General features: G+C 48.5%; 1 pseudogene; it reads right to left on the bottom strand.

Moving 5' to 3' along the window:
• Positions 1–21,775, bottom strand: part of LOC149357104 (sodium- and chloride-dependent glycine transporter 1-like) — a 44,429-nt pseudogene that overhangs the window by 11,602 nt on the left and 11,052 nt on the right.

Raw genomic sequence — 21,775 nt, 5'->3', positions numbered from 1 at the left:
GCTGTCAAAGTCACTCGAGCATCACAGTATCCCCCCGTCTGGGCTCTTACGTGCTGAACCCCGTCCGGGCTCTTGTATAGAGCAGTGCTGCGACCTTATGTGCTGAACTTCTTTGCTGTGACCCGCCGCTGTGGCTCAGTGGTTATGGAACTCGGCTGATGACCCGAAAGATGCGGGGTTGATTCCGGCTGAGGCGGCTTAATTTCGATGAAGGCGAAATTCTAGAGGCCTCTGTACTGTGCGATGTCAGTGCACGTTAAAAAACCCCAGGCGGTCGAAATTTCCGGAGCCCTTCACTACGGCGTCCCTCGTAGCTAGAGACACTTTGGGACGTTAAATCCCCATAAACGCATAAACCATAAACATTTAGTGTGAGTGACCGCACATGGCCTTTTTTGAAAATTCAGAAGGCGGTATATTAAATTATACTTTAGGTTATATGATGGAGGCAAACAAACCGATCCCGAACATTGGCCGGATGTTTACTCTAGTGGTAATGCGTTATTTCAGCGACAGCTTTAGGGTGCTGCGAAATGCCGATATCGCGTTTTGTCAACGCCATTTATACTGTATGGGTGGTTTTGGTTTAGGTCGCTTCACTCGCTTTAGTACGACGGGTAAGCTCTAGTTAATGTCTCCTGCTGATAATATTGGAGAATTCTGGTGTAGTACCAAGCCATGTGTTGTGGTGGTAGTGGTGTCTATATAGTCGGATACAACTCAAGAACGAAGCGGCTTTTCCCCGTCAGAGGACCCCCCTTCCAGCCAATGGCGTCGGTCGATTAGCCTGATAGTGTGACAATAGAGGGAACGGCGTGACAAAGTAGGGAACTGACTATCACCGACCATAGAGGGAGAGGAATGTCCCCTTTCTTCTGACACTCCCTGTATTATCACGCTAGCAGGCTTATGAGAATCAGCCGATGCCATTGGCTGGAAGGCGGTCCTTTGACGGGGAAAAGCCGCTTCGTTCTTGAGTTGTATCCATAGAAAGTTTGCATCACGCGTGCTACCATTGGACATGAACGGTTTTATGCGTGATCGCTCGTATATCCATATAAGGCCGGCGTCCGACGTGACACGCGCAGCGAGAGAAATGGTCGAGACGGAGAATTGGGAGAGATAGGTTTAGGGGGAGCATGGACGGCGCCAATGGCAACATGATTTCCCCGAACGTACAATATACAGCTCTTGCTGTATTACACAGCGTAATGATGATGTACTTTAACTTTATTAGTGAGACAGCAGACAGTGTTTGTGGCATGCCCCAGGTATGTCACCGATTTAGTAAGATTAGTTGGGCGTTCTCTTGTCGGGGCTCCCCTGGAGGTTGTCCGCTGGCAAAGCCCCAAAGGGAAAGAGGCGCCCAGGATGCAGCCATGGCAAGTGAGCTTCCCAACATCGTCCTTGACTGGGACAAACCAGTGTGTAAGATACTGTCCCGCGGGGTCCAGGTGCTCAACTACCATCCCGGATATGGAATCGATGCCGCCATCAGAATGACTCCAATGTGTCACCAACCTGATCGCTAAAGCAGTATTTTGTATTCCATTGCGGTGTTGCCCCTAAATTCGCCACATTCTTTCAGGTTGTAGATCCCGAATCTTACTGTCGGCTCTTCATGCCAATGAAGTGACTGTATGGTAATACCATCCAGATATGTCTCAAAATAGATCTGGATGATCCATTCTGAGATAGCTTACAAAAATTTACCATAGAAGCGCAGCAAGTCATGTCCAAGCAAACTTCGAGAAGCTCCGTGGTCCACCTGAACGAGTGTTGGGGGCGATCTGTGCAAACGCGAGCGTTGAAGACGAGTCGACCGTTTGCTTACGACACGAGACACCAATGCGCCAATGAGATGAACAGATGATGGATTTTTACGGCACAAGGGCAGCTTTGGCCAAACAGCTCCATGGCACAAGGTAGTTTTCATTGCACAAGGTGGGATCAAAGGCCCATTCATTTCACTCTAAAGAAGCCCTAAAGAAGCCGAGCACCGTAAAGAACCCTAAAGAAGCCGAGCACCAGGCAGGGGAAAGCTTGTACCCACTCTCATCCCGCATGCGAGGCGGATGCTCAAACGACCAGGCCATCGAAGTTAGGCCACCGAGAAGCTGCTCTGGGTATCAAGTGAAATAACATCACTGGAATTTACAGCACAGTTTTATTTTCTTATAAAAAAAATTACGAGAAACTTTAGCGGCTAAAGTGGTGAAAGGCGAAAGGCTGAGTGCTGCATTCTGCTACGCGATTGTTCACTGCACATTTTGTTGGTGCATTAATTAACTGCCAATTAATGACGCTTAAGCTTCGCCTTTAGGAGTGGAACGCGACAGCGTGTTGTAGCGCTGCCACGGAGTTCAAGGAACGCCACCACCCGGTCGGCGCGATGCGTTGCCCTTTGAAAGCAACGCTTTTTGAGGAAAGGAAATGGGGCTGTAATTCCCTGTCATCTCGGTGGACACCTGAGCCGCACCGTACAGGAAGGGAGGAAGAGTGAGTGAAAGAAGAAAGAGGGGCCGTAATGAGGGAAATGAAAATTGTATTTGAGGAAAGGAAATTACGCATTAACTGTCTCACATATCTCAGTAGACACTAGTCGAAAATTGTATTTGAGGAAAGGAAGTTGCGCAGTGACTCTCTCACATATTTCGGTGTACACCCGTCAAAATTCGCTCGCGGTGACGTCACGACAATTTGGACCAATCTGAAAGGCGGACAAATACGCCTTGCTCGCCGGTAAATTGGTTTTTGAGGAAAGGAAATGCCTCTGTCTCTCATATCTCGGTGGACACCTAAACCTCGCCGTAACGGGAAGGGAGGAAGATGGGAGTGAACGAAAACATCGTATTCTCTAGACGCACCTTTGTTCATTCCAAACCATTGAGCTGGCATGGCGGAGTGGTAGCGTGCTCGACTCGCACTCCGCAAACCGGGGTTCGATTCCCTAGCTCGGCCAATTTCTTACTCGGTTTTATTTGTTTATTTGGTCTGACTAGAAAGGTTAATTAGACCAATTGGTTAAGTAAGCAATTAACTAAACTCAGTCAAACTTACTTGGAGCATCACTATACGATCCCTTTAATTGGTTGCATGGTTAGTAGCCAAAGTACAATTGGCCCCGTTTGAAATTCGCGCAGTGTGACGTCACGACCGTTTCGACGAGTTGAAAAGCGTGACATTTTTGTCGACAGCTCCTGCTTACAACGATGAGGCATTAAAGGCTTCCGCCTTAATAAACGCCGGGTCATTTAGGCACGACTTGGCCAGTTCAGCGTCCATCGCTTCTTCAATTACTCACTCCGACTCCAGATATCGATCGCCTCGGTGCGCGAAACCGCGTCCATATGCGCGGCGTGGAAGCCCACTTACGACCCCTGGCGCCGGGTTCTAGCAGTTGTGGTCGGCCCATGTGGCGTAGTCGCAGCTGGTCCACGGCAGCGTCTCCCGGAACGAGTAGACGAGGTAGAGCAACGCGTAGCCCAGGATCACGTTGTAGTACAGGTTGATGTAGTACAGTACACGTTGTAGTACAGGCCCTCAGATCGTTAACACAAAGCACTAAGCAGGTTCCAAACACGCGAACCGTGACTGGCGTTTATTTCTGAAAAAGCACATGGTTGCTTTCAGCACAGTGGTTGTTGCAGTATTAACGAAGGCTGTGTCGCAAACAGAAATTCTAACGCCCATTAGATCTTCCTTTCATACGGACTATAGGGTACAGGTCATTCATTTAACATTCTCCTTTATTACAAGGACAAAAAGCCTCGTTCCGTAGCAGAGGAAGAAGAAAACATTGTTACAGTGGACGTGCTGGGTATCGATCTCAGTACCTCTCCCATGCTAAGCGAGCCCTCTACTATCCCAAACACCCCCGTACGAGGAACGCAATGAACTAGAGGGAAATTTGAAGCGGTATAAGGGATGTAACAGGAGAGAAAAACCATGCTCTAATTCGTTCTGTTCGATATTGGCAAGCCACTGTTCTCCCGCACAATAACGAGTACACGTGCAAGTAACGTAAAAACATTTCACGTGTATGTAATTGGAAGTAAAGTAGATTGTCTTGCATTTGTGGCGTGAATTCGTTACTGGGCTCCTGGTTACGCGTCCAGCAGTCAGCACTGACATGAGGCACGAGGTATTTTCCTTTATTCAATAGACGGAAGAGTGTTATTAAAATTATTCCCACGTGTACAGTGTGGTGAGAATCAGGGGCGTCTTCATTTAGCTTCTCCAGCTTCTCAGGGATAGTGATTCAAAAGATGCACGGCGAAGGGAGATGAAGTTTTTGAGCTTATATTTAGAAAATGCAGGTTGTTTCAGTGATTCCATGTAGATATGAAGAAACCGCTAGGACAGATTATGGAAGGGCGAAAATGCAGGTTTGGAGGTTGGCGTCCTTCTGAAGCTGCGATAATAAACAAGGAGAGCTGGTATTGATGTCTCTCCTGACGACTTCTAAAAATAGTTAGAAAAAGTAATCAGTGGAGGTGCTGGGTATCGATCCCAGTACCTCTTGCATGCTAAGCGAGCGCTCTACCATCTGAGCTACACCCCTGGACGAGAAACACGGCTGATTATAAGGAAGTTTAGAGCGGTAAATGGGATCAAACGGAGAAGGAAGTGAAACGCTCGCCTCTTCGACACCATTTCTGTAAACTCGGCTGCTGTCCGCTGCCCTGCCTGCGTGACCTTACGTGTACGACGTGGCAAGCGGACAGCAACTAAAGAATGTGTTTTCCGGGGTCTGACAAAAAGTCGACACAATTTGTCGTGATCATCAAGTTTGTGCTGGTCCGAAGATCAAAATCCAAAACCGTCGCTGTGACTGCAGCGAGACTGGGATGCACAGCCTGCGGAATTAAGAGCTAATTAGCTCTTAATTCAGCAGGCTGTGAAAAACCTTCATTGCTTTTTTCTGCACCTGTAGGTGTGTGCACAGGTGGGCATTATTTGCAGTTATTTTGTAATCTACAACGTCTGCTGAATGACACAAGTTGACCTGTTTGGTCACTGATAGCATGTGTTCGTGTATTCAGTGCAGCCTGGCAAGACACTATTGTCATAGTTGGCTGGTCCATTTTTTGTCGTAACGATGCGGCATGCATCCATTAAAGAAATATTGCAGTATATAAATTGCTCTCATTGACAGCATAGCGCCCGTCATACTGGCGACTATCAGAACGAGCACAGCGGAAAGCTGCGTGTTAACACTTCGCTGATCCGAAGCTGCTTCAATGCGCACCGACGGGAACATTGGAGTGGGAACGACGTGGGTCACCATCATGGCGACCACGACATAACCGCGCAACGCATCTACAGGTGACAAAATATTGACCATCGACGTTGCCTCAATATGTTTGGCGAGCACATTCTATCTTTATTACATAAAAAAAATTGGCCACCCACAAGGATCTGCAAGTTAAAGATATCATCATCATGAGCCTAACTGCATCCACTGCCAGGCGTTGGCCTGTGCCATATATCCCTGTAATTAACCCTATCCTGTGTTAGCTGCGGGTACCTTATCTAAGCAAAACTCGTAATCTCCTCCGCCCACCTTCTGCGCTTGCCGTCTCTAAAATACTTTCCTTTTTTCTCCGTGGCTGCGGTTAGACTTAATTGTCTTTAGTTTCGTGTAACCAGGCCGATATGTCATGCTTGCACGGAAGGCCAAACTTTTTGCGCTGCAGTTTTTGTTACATGCAATTTCAAGTAACCACTGTTTGAACGACACCTCCGTTCCATCTAACAAAAAACCCGAACTGCGAATCTTGGTGGTGTCTGCAATTCACGCCATCGTCCAATACCACATCATCATCATCTACATGACTACGCCCACTGCAGGGCAAAGGCCTCTTCCATGTCTCTCCAATTGACCCTGTCCTTTGCCAGGTGCGGCCACCATATGTAAAGTGAGGGGTTTAACGTCCCGAATCAACACATCTTGTAGGAGTTCCGAATTAATTTGGATCACTCGGGGTTCTTTAACGTGCGCTGATATCACACCGCATATGGGAGACTGCATTTCAGCTGAATCTGAATGCGGCCGTCGTGGCCGGGGTTCCATAACGCGACCTTGGTACCAGCAACCGAACACCGAAGCTACTGAGCCTCTGCGGCGAGTGCACCACTGAAGTGTAGTGAAAAGATCCAGCCAGTATAGAGATTTCCCCAGGAATTGGAATTAGGGGGGGGGGGTCCAGATTTCTAAGGGGAGGGTTGCAGCAGCGGTGTTGAAAGTAGAAGAGAAGCTGTCGTCATTTTTAATGTTTTATTTGAGTCGTTGATGTCTTGTGTAAAGGTATTAACGTTTAGGACTTCCAAGAGTCATTACAGAGATGACAGAAATTTCCTGTCGTTTGTAAAAAGACAATGTTTACAATTAAGGAAGCGTCTGCAAAAAACCAAGGGTGTGCGTTTACACCCCGGCCCTAGGGTGTGTGTAGAGAATTTACTGGCCAGTACTATCAATAGACCACGCCACATTAGGCATCTATACGAATAAAGCACAGCTAGGCATCGGGCAATAAAAAAATGCTGTCTTAAGTCAAGAAACAACACATTAAATATGTGGAAGCACAAAAATTGGCAGTGGCTTACCTCGGCTATGTCAGGATATATGTCAGGACATGTTATCAGGCATGCGACACAGCTGGCGAAGCGAGCGGAGGCGAGCGCAACGACGACGATGATGATGATGATGGTGATGATATCTACTTTATTTTCCGCCAGATAAGGAGGCCCCCTACTCCCTGTCCCCGGCACGCAGGCCTTGGTGACGAGGGCCGGGACCTCCGCGATTAGAAGCTGGGAAAGAGGTATTGACTCCTCGCGGCTTCTTCCGCCAGGCGGATGGCTTGTTGCTGTGGAGCAGGGGCCTCTCTCCGCAGCAGGGCTTCCCAGGTTTCTCTGCAATTTACATTTGCTTTAGCCCCTGGGGAGCTAGCGAATTCCCAGATTATGTGGTCGAGGGTCCCTCTCGCCCCACAGTGCTTGCACTTATCGTTTTCTTTCTCATCTCTCTCAACATGATATGCCCTGACCGGGTTTACGAAGTTCCCAGCTTGGAGATGCCGCTGTGCGATTGCCTCCCTATTGTTTACACTTTTATCCGGTGGCGGCACCAGCCTCCTGTGTAACCTATAATTTTCGACAGTTTCCGTATAATTTTGCAGACGCTCGTCCATGTTCCGGAAGTCGGGCGGCTCCATAGCTACCCGGAAGTAGAGAGCTCGGGCTAACTCGTGGGCCGCGTCGTTGCCAGGAATGGACGCGTGTGCGGGAGTCCAAATTAGGCTAATTTTTCTGTTTAGCCGTCTACTGGCCAGAATCCTTGCCGCTTCCGGCGAGATCCTACCCTTCCCAAAATTATAGCTGGCTGTTTTGCTTTCGCTAATTATAAAATTGGCTTCCGTTCAAACGCAAGCCAGCGATATCGCAACTTCTTTCAGCTGTTTCCGAGTTGCGGCTTCTAATGGTGGCTGCCGATACGGGGGCGCGGCGGCCGTCGATCACTGAGGCGACCGCCGCACCCGACCTGCCACTTGCCGCGTCCACGTACGCAACTGACTTGCTGTCCATCGGATCGAAGCGTCTGATTAGTGCTTCTGCTCTCTTCTCCCTCCTTTCACTGTTGAATATGGGATGCATGTTACGAGGGAGTGGGGGAATGATTAGATTTTCTCGGCAGTCCTGCGGAATGCTCGATTTGGCTCCTAGTGCCCTATCTGTTTGCAGGCCTGCCATTTCAAGGATGGCTCTGCCCGTGGTTGTTCGGCTTAATCTTTCGAGCTGTGAAATTCTGACAGCCGCCGCTATTTCGTCTCAGGTTTTGTACTCCCACAGAGAGCGGCTTCTCTGTGGAGGTGCTAATCCGTAAGCCCAGGGCCCTCTTTGTGCACCGTCGAATGAGCGATTCTAATTTCTTCCTCTCTTCAGCCCTAATGGTTAAGAAAGGTGTGGCATAACTCACGCGGCTGATTACGTATGCTTGGGTTAGTTTAAGCAAGCTTCGTTCCTTCAGGCCTCGTACTTTCAGCGCGACCCTTCTAAATATGCCAAGGGCTTGCGTGGCAAATCACTCGAGCCTTTTGATTGCCCGATCGTTATATCCCTTACCCTGAATAAATAGCTCCAAGATGCTGATTTGATCTACCTTAGGAACTGTTTTCCCCTCTACTTTAATGTCAAATTTGCAGTTGTGCTTGCATCGGAGTGACTTCGGGTTGTAGACGAATAATTCTGATTTTTGCGGACAGCATGAGAGACCCCTGCTGGCAGCACAGTCCATGACAGTGTCCGCCGCATCCTGCAGGCGTTCCTCGATACTCGCATCGCTACCGTGGTTAATTCAGAGGTTGATGTAATCCGCATACAAACTGAAATTAGCCCCTCTATGCTCCGCAGAGCTTCGGGGAGGGCCCTCATTGCCACGTTGAAGAGGAACGGGGGAGGGAACCGAGCCCTGCGGCATGCCCCTGCTCCCTAACTTCAGTGTGCGAGACTCGATGTCTTGAAACTTGATGCAGGCAGTTCTGCCTGACAGAAAGTCCTTGATGTAATCGTATGTTCGCGCGCCTACCCCGATGTCATGGAGGCCACGGAGGATTACTTCGTGTTTGACATTATCAAAAGCCTTTGTCAAGCCTAGGCCGAGAATTAGTTTGGTGTCTCTAGAACGCAAGTCGATTATGTCATGTTTAAATCGGAGCATAACGTCCTGCGTGCACAAGCCCGGTCGGAAGTCGGCCATCTCCTGCGGCCACAGATCGTTTTGCTCCATAAAGCGCGTCAGTCTGGTCTGGACTACGCGCTCCATCAATTTCCCCATGCATGAAGGCTAGGGAAATAGGTATTAATTTTTCTAGTTTCGGCGTTTACCCGGCTTTGGGATAAGAATTACATTTGCCGACTTTCACTGTCGAGGCAGGTGGCCTTTAGTCAAAATTTCTTGCATGTACTCTGTCAGAGCGCTGATGGAGTCGTCGTCCAGGTTTCTTAAAATTTTGTTAGTTATCCCGTCAGGGCCCGGGGCCGATTTCGTGTTTAGTCTCAATATTTCTGCCCTGACCTTTGCCTCCATGATGGGTGCGTCGAGCTCCTCGTTGGGAGCTCCGTCGTATTCTGGGAGGGTGGTACTATGGGCATCGCCAATGTACATGTTGATTAGTTTGTCCATGAATTCTGCATCTGTTCCCTCAAATGTGCGCCTCGCTTTTGATAATCTAATTGCCGATTGGGTTTTTGAATTGGTCAGATCTAATAGGTGTCTCAGCAGACCTCACGTTTTGGAAAGGCCCATGCCCCCTTCCATCTCGTCACATATCTGTTGCACCAGTTTTGTACGCATAATTTGATCGCATAATTTTCAATTTCCTTGTTATGTCTAGCGACCCTCCTTCTAAGATTACGGTTACAGGCAAGCGATGTGACGTCATACCAAACGGCGGCGGCTCCGCGGCGAGGCGCGCAGAGTGACGTCATGCCAGATGGCGCGTCGAGCGCCAGCTCCCGTGGTTGCTAGGCAACAGCTCAGGTCGGTCTCTGTGCCTCCTCGGAGCACCGTCACAGCGAAACCGCAAGTTCATGGCCAATGTAGCTTTCCCTAAAAAAAAAGATAAGCGTGTTACTGGCGGCAGAGCACGACTGCAAGGACAACAAAGCGGAGTAATAGCTCCGCTGCCGACTATAAAAAAAGAAACAGCGTCACCGTGGAGGTGCTGGGTATCGACCCAGTACCTCTCGTATGATAAGCGAGCGCTCAACCATCTCCGGACGAGTAGCGTAAGCGGATCGAACAAAACATCATTCTGTAATTGGGATCGAACGCGCAAGAGGCCTGACTTCCTTACTGCGTCGACCACGTTCCACAATACTTGGCCAGCCGCCACCTGGTCTGCGCGGCATCAGGCGTCGGGCGTCCTCCAAAGAGAAACCGGCCCTACCACATTTTAATATTTGTTTTTGAAGCGGAATTTTACTTTCGTCAGCCCTGACTCATTTTTAACTCAAAGTGCTATGCAATTGAATTAGGTAACTGGAACTCGAAAGGAATGCGAAAATTTTTTCGATTAATTTCGAGTTAGAACTTTGGAAATTCTGATCGGGCTGCCCTTCGTACACGTGACGTCAACGGAACCAAAGCGCCAATCCGAATAACCCGAAATAACCGGAAATTCGAAGCAACGAGGTTACGCTGTACCGGTCAGATGCTTCGCTAAGATTCTGCATTTCTCTGTTACACACGCGGCTTGTAGCAGCGTCATAGTGGCCTTCATATTGCCGAGCTGTAGGAAGTGTGGAGATGTGCACCTTTATCAAATCATCTTATAGCCCTAAGCGCTGTAAATGCCCGATGGAAGCTTCGTGTGGTCCACTATCATGGATCCCTTGCATAATGTCATGTGCTAGGTCTTCTAGTGAACCCGGAGGTTGTCAGTGATTTTAGTGGCGTTTTAGTCTCTTTCCCAAGGCGCCACATTCCATCTGCGTATTCCAGCCGCTCCGGTTGAAAGGCTTCAAACGCTCGCCAACGCCGGACATTTTTTTCGACATAGAGGTATTAAGGCTCTCGCGTGAAAAATACGGAACATCATCCACTTGCAGCCACCTTCTAATTGACAGTGCAGAAGTAAATATCGGCGTAAGCTACGCAAAACAATAACACGAAGGGCAGTGTGAAGACATATCATGAGCACATAACACTAAAAATGATGCACGTGTGACATTACAGGACATTTCCGCACTGCATTTAACTAGTGCTGCGCCAGAGGCACAGCTACATACCTTCCACTCCAGTTAGAAACAGGACAGCGTTGTTACAACTTCGCCGAATACACTGCGCTGTAATAGCAAGGTACGTTAGCGTCATGTCCCTAAGTTTTAATTTTGCAGAAACGTGAATAGATTGCAAGCTTTCGACCATCACAGTTTCAACTGCAAGGACCAGGTCGAAACTGGCAAAATTGGAAGGGACACCAAAGCTCCGCCTTTGGGGTATGACGTTATAACGTTAATGGGCTAATTGCGCAGTCGTGGCCTAGTGGTCTGGGCGTCCGCTTCGGCTGCGGGAGGTGGTTGGTTCGAAACCCACCGCCGGACACCCACCGGTAAAAATGGGTACAAGCCACCCCCGGCCCGGCGCCCGGCTTCTTAAGGGGTGTGCGCTTGGAGGAAGCTCCGTAAACCCCGCTGCGCCCCTTCGGGGGCAACCTAGTTTCGAGCACTCAGCCTGCAAAGGTGGTTGTTGTTTCACTGCAAAGTGAGGAGTTCCGACTCAAACCTCGTACGCTCTAACCAGCGTGTCTCAAGACAAACACTGTAAGCGATCCTTCGTTCCGAAGAGAAAACTTCAGAGTATCACAGCTGACTAGACATGCCGGTTTTTCCGGCTGTCTGACTTGCGAGAAAAAAAAAGGGCCACAAATTGGGCTTATGCCGCACGAGGCGGACCTATGGTTGCTTGGCAGGGGAACTTATCACTCATCCGCCAAGGCAACTGTTTGGTCTAAGACCCTTTTCCCAAGCATTTCACCCTAGAAGGGTCGAGCACCAGGCCAGGGGAAATCTTGTACCCATTAAAGAAACCGGTGGGTACCCGGCGGCACTGGGGATCGAACCCAGCACCTCCCGAATGCGAGGCGGATGCTCTACCGCAAGGCCACGCTTCGGTGCTAAAAAAAGGGCCACAAATTGGGCTTATGCCGCACGAGGCGGACTTATGGTTGCTTGGCAGGGGAACTTATCACTCATCCGCCAAGGCAACTGTTTGGTCTAAGACCCTTTTCCCAAGCATTTCACCCTAGAAGAGCCGAGCACCAGGCCAGGGGAAATCTTGTACCCATTAAAGAAACCGGTGGGTACCCGGCGGCACTGGGGATCGAACCCAGCACCTCCCGAATGCGAGGCGGATGCTCTACCACAAGGCCACGCTTCGGTGCCTCGGTGCACTTTTTTCTCTCAAGTCAGACAGCCGGAAAAACCGGCATGTCTAGTCAGCTGTGGTACTCTGAAGTTTTCTCTTCGGAACGAAGGATCGCTTACAGTGTTTGTCTTGAGACACGCTGGTTAGAGCGTACGAGTTTTGAGTCGGAACTCCTCACTTTGCAGTGAAACACGAACCACCTTTGCAGGCTGAGTGCTCGAAACTAGGTTGCCCCCGAAGGGGCGCAGCGGGGTTTACGGAGCTTCCTCCAAGCGCACACCCCTGAAGAAGCCGGGCGCCGGGCCGGGGGTGGCTTGTACCCATTTTTACCGGTGGGTGTCCGGCGGTGGGTTTCGAACCAACCACCTCCCGCAGCCGAGGCGGACGCCCAGACCACTAGGCCACGACTGCGGTGCCGGAGTGGTCATTCTCGACCTTAGAGTCATAGGTCCATGGGAGTCCTCGTACCTCTCCTGGCGCAGTAGTGCAGCGGTTAAGCGATGCTGCAACTGGTGGGTCTTGTATGAATTAACGTTTATTTGGCAGAAATACGAAAAAACTGTCGAGGAGGCTGACAAAAAGGCAACGAATGCCTGGCTAAGTGTCAGTCCACTTTCCGAATACACAAAACACTGTAGCAACAAACGGTAAGCAAATTACGTAATGTATATACGTACGCTTAAATGAAAAGTACATGCAATACATAACAGAAACATTGAAAGCACATCGCTATTTCAAGGCACGCACTCATATCTGAATCGATCATTAGTGGGAGTTCACATTTTTTTTAAGTTTCCCAGAGATGACGATGCTTCGACCCATGCAGTGTTGCGATGTTCGGGCTGTGGACTCGGTGAAGGTTAGGAAATGGGTCTTTATTCAGAGATTTTGACCCAAAAGAAAAGAGGGTCCCAGGCCCTTGGAAGTTACAGACTGGCTCCCCGAGCAGCTGCTCTCTTCCGCTGCTGGAGGGAGACGCCCTTCGTTGACTGCCTCCGCTCCCTCGAACGCCGTGCCCACGTGACCAAGATGCGCGTTCTCTGAAAAAAGCTTCCCTGGGCGCTGAAGGTCGCGCTCTCGAACGCCGTGTCCACGCCACCAAGCCGTGCGTCCTCGGAAGGAAGCGTCCTTGGGCATCGACGGTCGCGTTTTCGAACGCCGAACATGAGCCCCGCTTCCGCGACGAGGCCGGCACCCTGTGACGCCGAGTATAGGTCGGAACGCTCGCGGCACAAACAGTTTCCGGAGCTCGCGGGTCCACAGGCCAGCAGTGTCTTGCCACGCAACACCAGGTTGCTCATTCCGAGCAACCTATCGCGAGCAATAATTAATTCATCTGCCACCTGCCATGCTGGTCAGTTTGCTCACAATTCGGTAGGCAGATTGTGATGACGTCACAAGGTCACGTGACTTAGGTAGCCCACCTAGGTTGCTTATCCCGGGATTTTTCGCTCAATACGACGACAACGCCAGATTTTTCTGAAGAACAGGGGCGTTAACGCTGTCGATTTAAAGTTCTGCGACTCCGTCATTATTTACCGTCGCCTCGTGTATGCAGAAAGGGGTGAACAAGCACACAGAGCATATAGCATTTTAGAGATCACCAGGGAACGTGTCAGAGGTGGAAAAACAGAACCTGTTTTAAATTTGCATACTTTGTTTGGAGATAAAGCTCCGGGATGGCTAGGTGTTCGCATTGTTTGGCTGCACAGTTCAAGGTCGTGGAATCAATTCCCGTCGCGGAGGCCAGCCTGCGATGGAAACGAAAGGCAAAAACTTCAGTGGACTGAGATTATGATTCATTCAAAACAACTCCAGGCGGCAAAGATTAAACAGGACCTCTGCACTGCGATATATCTCATTGCCCATTGCGTTGTTCTTGCGCTTTATAAATCACCTAGTCTCAAATATTGTTTCCTTTTTGACGTTGCGGCGCTTTAAAAGAGGCAAAAAAAGTGGCCTTCATGGAGGTGCTTGGTATCGGCCCCAGTACCTTCCGCATTCTAAGCGAACACTCTACCACCTGAGCTACACCCCCGGACAGGATAAGGTGTGAATACAAGCTAAATTTAAAGCGGTGATTGAGATCATGGGGGAAATGTCGCGAGGACCTTCCTCTGTTGATACAATTCCTCAAAACTTCCGGCAGCGCAACACCGCAAAGCCTATCTTGAGGGATGGGGGCCGACTCCTCTATGCCCAGAGTATTGGCTGGTGAATGAGAGGCTGAGGTTGAGCGAAGTTGACGTGATCTGCTTTGCTAATCATGGTTACCCCCACTGAAAAGCGCGGTGGACAGTGTAGCGTTCCACAGGCATCTATGCGGCAACGAACTGCAGTGGAAGCCCTTCTTCTGCGTTGTTTGTTGTTTGCCCAGTTGAAACAGGTCGCAGTCCCACGTGGTCGAACCGACGCATGCAGCAGAAAGATGGCGCACTGGCCTGACTGGATGCAATTGCTTCTCCATATGTGTTAGCGGAACAGTCGGAAAGACGACGCAGGATTGAACATGTATAGTTCGCCATGAATCGTATACGTCTGTACAAACTATCAATGTCGAGAAGAAACACGACATAACTATGGCACAGGGATAACGGGACGCCATTTAACCTCTAGCGGCGTGTTGTGATTGCCTCTTGATCCTATTTACCTTGCGCAACAACAAAAACACTGAGAGCAGAGGGGATGGTTAACCCCTGCACGCCCCTGAGCTAACGCGCAGCATTCAAGTGACGCCAGGAGTGACGCCAGGTGCTACCACCGGTTGAATTTATGTGATTCAGTTTGCGAGTGCTGGGTTTAGCGCGACTGCAACCTTCCGTCGTTTTCTGGTTCATAACATTACCCGGCGCCATCGAGCGAAAGTCCCGAACAATGGCTGAAGTACTGAGGTACGAGGTGAGGGCGGATTTCGGCAGGAAAGGCATGCAGCAGAGTACAGACTTCCTACGGCGATTAATGAACTGGCCTGATGAATTATGGTCCTGGCAGATTGATGACCATCACTTGTCAAGAACCACACGCCATAGGCTAAAAATGCGCCGGACGGCATGGGCGGGGGATGCCGTCTTGTTTCGTGTTGTCCTGACGTCCTAGCTGCAGTGATTGTTCAACGCGAGGGCCATCGAAGACATTGGGGCCGCGTCTTCGTGTCGTTACTCCGTCAGTACTCCGGACGGGGTGAGCTAGAGCGACAGGTCGGATCGGGCTGGGCCAGTGCTTAGCGGCGGGATCCAGGAGCCTCGGACGACATTGAAAGCGTCGATGCTGCCCGGCTCAGATGAGGATGAACTACAGCGCACCCACAAAGATGTAGTAATTGGGGGGGGGGGGGGAGGCATGATTACATGATTATATATAATTAATTGTTGCAGGTCTAGCGAGAGTACTCCGTCCCGGGCCACTTCCCGCTTCACACTCCTCTGCTCTGCAACAATATCTGATCACCAGATGTCTTCATAACCTTAAACGAGAGCTCTATAAAGTACTCAAATCTGCCATGCTTCGGTGCAGTAGAGCAAGATAGGCCTCGCTACATCCTTCGGAAACTTGAGTGGTTTCGTTAACAGCGAGCAAGTCCACAACGCTTGCTACACTGTGGCTTGCGGACATTTCTATTCGCTCTTATCGCAGTGCACGGATTTTTGCGATGGCTATGGATGCGGAGCCCCGTACGTGGCTATGCGGGGCCGGGGATTTTCCACGGTCGACGTGTCAGGCCTTGGTAGACCGCTCGCTAAGCGACAACTCCCGTGGTCCCACGTCACGCACTCGCACCTCCGTGGCACAGTTTTCCCCAAGCGCTCAACCTGGCGTCCCGTCTGCAGAGTCCTCGTAGGTCTTTCCCTTTATCATTATCATCATCATAATCAACAACAACAGCAGCAGCAGTGTCTTGACTAGGCCCACTGCAGGAAAGGGCCTCTCTCATATAACTCCAATAAACCCTGTCCTAAGTCGCTGCAACCAACTTAACCCCTCCAACTTCCTAGTGTCATTCGAATCCTTACTCTCTGCTATCCTCAGCTACGCCTGCATGCCTTCTCTTGGAATCCAGTCCACTCTTTCACAATTCATGCCCCGATCATGAACATTTTTTACTGAAACAGCGAGAGATATCATTAGAGAAAAAAAAAGGGTGCGCTCATAGCTTGCTTTTTCTCGGTGGGGAAAAAGAAATAGTTGATATTTTCGTAAAAGAATTTTGGCGCCAAAACCGACCGCGCACAGTAAGATAGACGGGACAAGCCCAACACTGTGTGTTGTTTGTTTTGGCGCTAAATCCTTTTAAGAAAATATGCACTGACTAGTTCCCCAGCAAGTATTACTAAATTCTGGCTAGTTTCGACGTTCAGCGTGACACTGAACTCGAGGAGAAGTGAAGAGCAAACAGAGAGCGCTATCAAAACGTTTCTCAGGTAGCCAGATCTCTTTGTGTCTTCTGTCGCCCGCGTGTCGAGCTGAGCTGATATTTAATATGTAAGTGTGGCAAATTCTGAGCCCTTTGCCTGTAATCTCTGTAGTAACAGGATTTTCCGCGTATAAAAAGAAGAAATAATTAACTTGATGAAACGTTCATTTATTACTTGGAAACCGCATAACAGAAAGCGTAGAAGAAAAACAGTGATATGCGATGTGTAACGGTTAAGAGTAAAAAAAAAAGAGCGAGGAAAGAACGCACGACAAACGAGGCAACACACACAACTCAAGCGCTTACCACCGAGTTAACAAGTCACGCTGTAATTATTTAAACGATGCGGCCTTGCTGCAGCAGACAAGAGGACACGTATGGACGTGTCCATGGGCAGAGTACAAGCTGTCGCATTTTGTGCATCAAGAGCGCGAGAGTGCTTGAAACAGCTCAGGTTCTTCGTACTGCGACAAGGGAAACCTTCTGACACATATGAAGGTGGGGCATTGATTCTTTTTCTATGATACGTTGGGTATATGTAACACCCAACCGATCAATGACATACCGCGCGATAAACAAGAAATGTGCCACAGTGAGAAAACACGAATAGTCAGCATGTAATGAGCAGAATACACTCAAGATGCTGTTTGCTGCAACACTATATATTAGGTTTGAGGTGAAATAAATCCTCTCACTTAACACGGGTGCCTACCAAGTGCGCGGATAGAAGTGTGCTTCTCAAGGCCGAGATATCTTCAAAGGCATCTGAACATGACCCATGACATACACAATATCTCTGGTATAGTATTATAAGGAACGGTTTCTAGAGGATCCTCACTGACATCAATCCATCTATTGCAAAACTCGATGGGAATGAAAAAGTTTTATCTTGCTCTTTGCAGCGTAAGTGCGGTTTTTCTGCATTAGCAGCAAGTATTAGGCGGAAGTAGCCACAACTACATAATTTCCTTCTGCTATTTCAGCTTTTGTTTGCCATAAGACGGCACAGTGCGGTGGTACGGCGCGCCAACAAGTTTCCTGTGATTGGCGACTCCTCGTACGTACTGCAATCACGGGTTGATAAAAGGACTGCTGCGCTTCTACCCGCTAATTTTGACGGCCGCGGGAAGTTATTAGCAGGTTCCAAAGAGTTAAAATTCATAATCCTGTTTTTGTTATTAAATCCAAACCGGGAAATAGTTCCAACTGCGTAAACTGTTTTTGTGTTCAAGTAGTACGTTACAGTTTCCACTTTCAAGGGTAAACGTGCAGGCTAGTTGCTTTTTCATGAAGCAACGCTAACGGCATGGACAAATGCGCATGGTCGGGACACAGCAGTGTTTGCGTCCCGTTTGTGTCTCCGTTCCTGACCTTTCCGCAGTGTTAAACATTCACTCCTAGTTGATCTGAAACTTTGATCTTAGTGTGTTTCTACATTAAAGTGTTCAAAGAGTTATAAAGCACAGCCTCTAAAAATACATGACGACGACAACAACTTTATTCCGGAACTCGAATGTAGCCACGCTCTTAATAACTTTTTCTCGTCAGTTTTTACAAAGGAACCTGATGGTGACTTACCAGATTTCCCAGCTGTCGACCCTCCCATCTATGCCACAGATTACATTTGATGCTAATGGAATCATGAAACTCATTGAATCATTGAAACTTACATCTTCATCTGGTGTTGACGGCCTAAATTCTAAAATCCTAAAAAATACTAAAAACACTGTAAGTGTAATATTGTGCCACCTCTTTCAGCAGTCCATATCAACAGGTGTCCTTCCACAAGATTGGAAAGTTGGTAAGATCATTCCAGTCTCCAAAAAGGGCTCACCTGTTTCATGCAAAAATTACCGCCCCATTTCCCTCACAAGCGTCTGTTCGAAACTATTGGAACATATTATTTATTCGCACATAGTCAAATTCCTTGTTTCCGTAAAATTTTTCAATACTAACCAGCATGGCTTTTTGAAAGGCCGTTCATGTGACTCCCAATTGGCTCTCTTTTTATTAATGACCTAAGCTCCAACCGTGACCTAAACGTTCCTACTGACACTCTCTTCCTTGATTTCAAAAAAGCTTTCGATAAAGTACCGCCTAAAAGACTGCTACTGAAGATATCGTGTCTAAATCTTAATTCGTTAGTATTGGAACGGCTTTGTAACTTTTTGACTAACAGAGAGCAATTTGTCTATGCTAACAATCATTCTTCTCCACGTAGCCGGTCATTTCAGGTGTTTCCCAAGGTACAGTCCTAGGTCCTTTGCTTTTCCTCATATATATTAACGATCTTCCTTCCAGTATTTCCTCTATCATCCGCTTATTTTCTGACGATTGTGTAATTTACCGCCCAATCACTAACAGTACTGACGCTGGCATTCTTCAACAAGATCTTAACCGAATCCAAACTTGGTGCGAACGTTGGTTAATGTCTCTCAATATTTCCAAAACATGTTTGATTTCGTTCCATCGTCGGCAGGTGCATACTCCTTCTAAATACACTCTTTTCGGTTCAGAAGTGTCGTCCGTTTCTTTATGTAAGTTGTACTTGGGTATTACTGTAACGCAAAACCTAACATGGTCATACCATATCATGAACATCGCTAACGAGGCTAATCGTACCCTTGGTTTCATACGGCGTAATCTACGATTAGCCACCCCTTCCATCAAATCATTAGCATACATAACTTTTGTCCGTCCTAAACTAGAATATGCTTCAGCAATATGGGATCCTCACCAGACTAGCCTCTCTTTAACCTTAGAAAAAATACAAAATCGGGCTATCCGCTTCATTTATTGTGATTATTCGTGCTACACTAGTGTGTCTGCTTTAAAATCTAGAACTAACTTACCCAGCCTTGAAACGCGACAAAAAATTTCTCGATTGTGTCTCTTTCATATGTTTTATCATTCACCTTTTGGAGAATGGTCACATCACCTGCTTATCGCCTCTCAAGCCCTATTAAACACCATAACGCCGTCTACGCCCCCACCGCAAGAACTACCGCTCATTCTCGATGTTTTTTTCGTCGCGTCATCCCGGGACTGGAATGATCTACAGAACGCCGTGCATTACATCAACGCCATCCATTTTAAAAACGCTATCAAGACCATTGTCGTTTAATTTCCATGCCTGTGTGTCATGTAAAGCCTCATATCAGGGGCCTGCGAGGTATAAAATAAAAAAAATTGCAAATTCCAGTCACCAAAATGCTACTTCAAAATCAGTTAATAAAATCTTGACATTTCAGGCGCTGCCAAGTTTACACTTATCACAGCTATTGCATCAGCCTGAACAGCTATAACTTCTACAAATCGTTTTGCGCCAACAGCGCAATCCTGTTGCAGGCGGTAGGAGAAACGACTACCAAGCACTGATAGCCGACGCACATTCCACGTCTCCCGCACACGCGCTAAGACTGTTTTCCAGCAAAGCATAGAACCTAGTCAGAACAATGCTTAGGCTCTCAATACAAAGGCGAGTGCAATGCGCGAACCCGGGCTCGCACAGCGGGAATCCCAAGGCAACTCCACAATACGTGCCGACCGTCTCACTTAAGTGGTGATGGGATGGGAAGAAACGGATTGGATAGATACGTGGACACCATAATACACAATACTTTGATTGCCATAGAAATGAGGTAAGTTTAAAGAGAAATGCTCACAACATATAGTTCTATAAGAAATAGTCGGGCGCACTCGATAAGCGTGTTTTAATTCAACGATTTGTGCCTAGGTAATATGAAAAAGTGTATTAGGTCCCACTGCATGTAAAATTAACGTTTTGAGTGCCTGCCAGTTTTCCTAGCTGAGCGTTTGTCAACCAAATCTCTGGCTCCTGTTGGTAAGCTTAACTAACGAATCACAGTTTCCTGAATTGCGAGATAACTAATGACCCACCTCAATTCGTGTAATCCCATGCACTACCACCGACCCACCGTATGAGGACTCAGTACGGGACTAGGCAGCGCTGAACTTCATCTGTTTTCTCTAAAGCCGAATGGTATTCGCTGCCGTTACATGAAGCTAAAGGCGGCGTTACAAGCAGTTTCAATTCACAATCAGGAAGTGCGTGGGACGTCGGAAAATGTCAGGATGGCATCATTATGCATCCAGTAGCGCCATGGGAATAACTCCTGTATGGGCCACATACACCAGCAGATACTCTGGGGGATTAACGAAAATCTGTATCAGTGCAACACCACCAGCTGGCATGTTCAGCAGATATCTGTAGGCCTGGACTCAGTAATAGGGTTCGAGTTTCCAGCAATAGCGAAAAGTAGCATTGATGGAGCAGGCAAATTAAAGAGTACCGGGTGCTTTCTTCAGGGTCTTAAGTACCTTTCGACAATGCGTGAAGACATCAACTCGGTCATACCAGGATTTCCAGATAGAGCTGCAGTAACGGCGGGGATGACTTGCAGTGCCAGGTTAGGAAAGTGAGAAGCTGGATGGTGTAAACTATGCGACCCTTTATTTTTTTTTTTGGGGGGGGGGGGGTTGCAGGATGAGTCGTCAGTTTCTTCGTCACTTATTGGACAAGATCCGTGGCATCGTTTCTAAGGGTGAGTCTGTATTCTCGGGCGGCGAGCACCGCTGCAAAAAAAGCCTTTCAGATCCGCCACCTTCGCAGTGAAGCCGATACCACAGGAGCTCGCACAGCAATGCCGCGGCCGACGCCGCGCAGCCCAGCGCGTAGACGAAGAGGTACACGTGGAAAGGCTGCGGCGCAGCCCTGGGGTCCCTGGGGTCCACAGCCTTCGGCTTCTGATGGCGAGTGGCCAGTGCGGCTTCAATAACCGCCCGCAGTGTGCGGTGGTGCAGGCACCTGCGAGAGAGATCGTGGACGTTAAATAACACCATGGCTTACCACAAAAGCGCACAAGGGAAGAATGTCGTACGCCCTAGCGCTAGGGATCTCTTTGCACTGCAGGTAGTGTCATTTTAGCGGGGGATGGAACAAACGCGGGTTAATCACATCCTAGTCGAAATCAAGAGGAATAAATGGGCTTGGGCAGGGCATATAATGATAACCGCTGGTCCTTAAGAGTAACGGAGTGGATTCCAAGAGAAGGCAAATGTAGCAGGGGGTGGCAGAAAGTTAGGCGGGCGGATGAGATTATGAAGTTTGCGGGGATACGGTGGCCGCAAAAAGAAGCAAAGTTGCCGGACGTGGTCAAAGCTGTTGATAATGTTTTTAGTCGATTTATTTCCAAGATTTAAGTGCGGCTTTATAAAAGTCGCTATGATTCGCACCAGTCGTGAAGTCCGATGAAGGTGGATAAACAAAATGTTATAAAATGGCGCCAAGATACGTTTGGCAGTTAACTAACTGCTTTCCTTCGCGGACTCAGCCTAACGGACACCGCATAAAACTAGCGGGATTGCATGTCCGATCCGACATGTTTGCACATACAACCCCGAGGAAGGTG

The sequence above is a fragment of the Amblyomma mixtum genome, chromosome 3 (genome assembly GCF_055824585.1).
Source record: "Amblyomma mixtum isolate Tamu chromosome 3, ASM5582458v1, whole genome shotgun sequence".
Lineage (NCBI taxonomy): Eukaryota > Metazoa > Arthropoda > Arachnida > Ixodida > Ixodidae > Amblyomma > Amblyomma mixtum.
The sequence above is the reverse complement of the archived record's forward strand: the minus strand, read 5'-3'. Positions and strand labels throughout refer to the sequence as shown.